The 3,383-nt window shown below is 36.7% G+C and overlaps 1 protein-coding gene across 22 annotated transcripts in view; it reads right to left on the bottom strand.

The window, feature by feature from the left end:
• MYO9A (myosin IXA) overlaps nt 1-3,383 on the bottom strand; it is a 307,532-nt gene that overhangs the window by 302,800 nt on the left and 1,349 nt on the right. The gene's annotated exons all lie outside the window — the stretch shown is intronic.

Genomic DNA, 3,383 nt, shown 5'->3' on the forward strand with positions numbered 1-3,383 from the left:
AAAGCTAGAGAATTAAGAGTTAGATCATGAATGATCTCATACACACGCCATGCTACAGTTTAAACTCTATCCTGAAAGCAATGAGACAGCTTTTTTGAAGATTGTTCAATAGGAAAGGACATGATTTGATTTTTATCTGTACTATGCATGTCAAAATTATGGTGTGGGCCATGCTCACAATCCCATTTTGCGGTAAATTAGCCTGCACACTGTCCCATACTTTCCACCATTAAGATCTTTCCTGATACCCATATATACATACAAACACACAGCCAACAATAAATGGCCAAGAGTGGTGACATAACCTAAGTACACAGACTTGTTAGCAATCAATGAGAAAAAGAGCTGAGCCAAAGAAATTGTTTCTTGGGAATTCAAACCAGAAAATCCTAGGGAAAAGGAAGAGGTTAGCAACAGGAGCTAACCTCTTTTAAAACGTTTTAAAACAATTGCAGCCAGGAGGCAAGATGTTGGCATGGGGGTCACATAGTAGTTATAAGGAGCAGAAATTAGTAATAAATGGAAGCTATGACATGGGGGAAAAAACTGGAGAAGAAAGAAACGGTATCTAGGACAAGCTAACAATGGAGCACTGGAGTGAGGTCTCCAGCTTTATTAGGTTCTTGTTCTTCTTGAGAGCAAGTTTTATTAGGTTCTTGTTCTTCTTGAGAGCAAGTTAACTTTTCCTGGGTTCCCTTGTGTATGGTTCCTTTCAATAAGCACTTCATTACTTAAGGTAACTTGAGTCTCTTCCCTGCAAGTGAAAGAGCCTGACTAAAAGAGCATTTTACAATACTTAACTCCAACAGCAGTCAAGAGAATGAACTGGAGGGCATGACAAGAGGCAGAAGACAGAAGGCAAGAAGACCACTCAGCATTACAGAAGCCCAACAAACAGATATTTTGAGTTAAAATAAGATAGAGGCAACAAAAAGTAATAAGGAATGACCTGAAATATCATGAGGGAAAATGTGCAAGGCAGTGACAGACTGGATGTTGGCAGTGAAGTACAGAGTGAAGCAGAGGGCAATTCCCAGGTTCCTGAAGGTTTCATGAGGAAAGAGTGGTGCCATTAATCAAGGTAGGAAATCGGGAGGAAGAAAAAATTTTGTTGCAGTTTCTGTCTCCGGCTCTCTCTCCACTGTTTTTGTGGGGGGAAAAGAGGCAGGAAGAGTTTTGTTTCCTAAATGTTTGAACTGAAGTGTTTGTGAAATGTGAATCAAAGTGGTGATATCCATTAGGCAGTGCTTTTACAGGGGTCTAGAGCAAAGGCAAGCACTCTAGACAGCAGTTCTAGACTTAGGAATCAATACATTAAGTCAATATTGTGGTTTTTAAAATGTCTGAAAAGTCTTTGACTAATATTTATTTCAAACTGAGTTAACATAACCAAAAATCACTCCAACTAAAAACCTTAATATTCTTGGCAAATCATATTTTCAAACCTCCTACATTTCTCTGCTATTAAAGACTGAACAAACTTCCACATAGTATAATCCAAATGATTAGGAAAGATGGACTTTATATCGCTAACTTCTATTGAGGTACTTGTTAAAAAAAATCTAAGTTTACCCAATTTCCCTGAGGAACTATATACTACTAAAATAACTAAGGGAAAACAACTGTTAAAAATTCATATATTAGATAGTGAATCTCACTGTTAATGCTTAAACTAGAATAAGTTTTTTTAAGGCACTTAATCATGTAATTTACTAATTTAAATATTCAACTCTACCTGTAATTTAAATGTTGGGTTTCCATCCTAAAACCTTTTCTCCTCCCTTCTGTATGATTTTGCCTCCAAAATCTACTGCTATCAACCCAGAACCTGATACTGAGCTTCAGCCACAAATCCAACTGCCTAATGGTCATCTACATCTGACAGAACTACAGTCACCTAAACTGAACATGTCACAAATTAACCCCTCTATCCTTCCTCCTTGACAAAATAAAAACAAAATCCCACTCCTTCATGGGAATCCCCACCTCAGTGAAAGGCACAAGCCAGAAACCTAGATTTTATCCTGTATGCAACTTCTCCCCAACCCCAAATACAATAAAATCACCAACTCAACTCCGAATATCCAAGTTCAGATCCAGTCTCACCATTTGCCTGGATAACCCTAACATTCCTGGCCTTTAGTCTTATTCTACTCTTCAATTCACTGCAGCCGGAATGACTTTTTTAAAATGCAAATCTGATCATTCCAGTCCCCTGCTTTAAAATCCTTCAATAATTTAATAAATATTATAATCATCATCACAGCTAGTCACACTGTGGAAGCTCAGAGGTTCAATGAGAAATTTAGTTACATCCTTTCTGTAGGTTCAACATAAAAAAATCATCAGGAATTTTTTTCAACTCACAAAATTATTTAAACATACATATAACATGAGACACATTTAAAAGAAAAGCATGTAACATTGTTGGTAAAAGCAAAACACCAAAAATAACCTCCAGTCCACAAAAATGGAATACTATCCAGCCAGTAAATGAGGCACTTCCATATGTATTGTTAATAAATGACCTCTAGGATGTAGTATTAAGTGAAAAAAACAGGCTATGTATAGAATGTAAAGTATGCAACCATTTGTGTATAGTGTCTTAAAAATATAAATGTGTAGGTTTATATACTGGAAATATCACAGAAAGGATACACATGAAGCTGGAAATAGTGGTTGCCTCCAAAGAGGAAAAATGGGTGGCTGGAGAGTGAAGGCGGAACAGAAACTTTTTACTACATTACTCTTCCGAAACTTTTGGCTTTTACGTCTAGTTATTATCTATAATTTTAATGTGATTTTCTCCTTCTGTTACTTTAACATTTTTTACTGTGTGTGTGTGTATGACTACAAAGACCTCTTTATATTTCATCTTTATACCAATATTAAAATTACGTACTGATCATTTGATGCAACATTACATTTCTTTCTTGACAACTCAGGAGCTCAACTTCTACAAACATTTTATTCAACATTTTACTGCTATTGAGAAGGCTGTTGTTGGCAATGACCTCAGTGAACACTGCATGATTTCTGTACTTGCTTCTTGGCGAAGCAAGACAGCAGCACCAGGCAACAGAAGTTTATTATTAAACCGACATCGAAGCATTCAGGGATTAAGGAATGCTACAAATCTTATTTTTCTAGCAAATCCAAAAACAGTGAATCCAAAAAAAGTCCCCTAGTATCCTTTAAAAATAAAAATAAGAAACAGTTCTAGTATCTGCAGCAATCGACAAGGAGGTGAAGTAATACTACAAGACGACATAGTTATATCCACTAGTGCAACGTGATTTAATCTTTACAGAGGTCCCTAAAACGTCAGTGCTGGACAACCTCACACGTTCTACACAGAACAGACAAGACGAGGTGCAGGCTCT

This window comes from Gorilla gorilla, chromosome 16 (assembly GCF_029281585.2).
Source record: "Gorilla gorilla gorilla isolate KB3781 chromosome 16, NHGRI_mGorGor1-v2.1_pri, whole genome shotgun sequence".
Taxonomy (NCBI): Eukaryota; Metazoa; Chordata; class Mammalia; order Primates; family Hominidae; genus Gorilla; species Gorilla gorilla.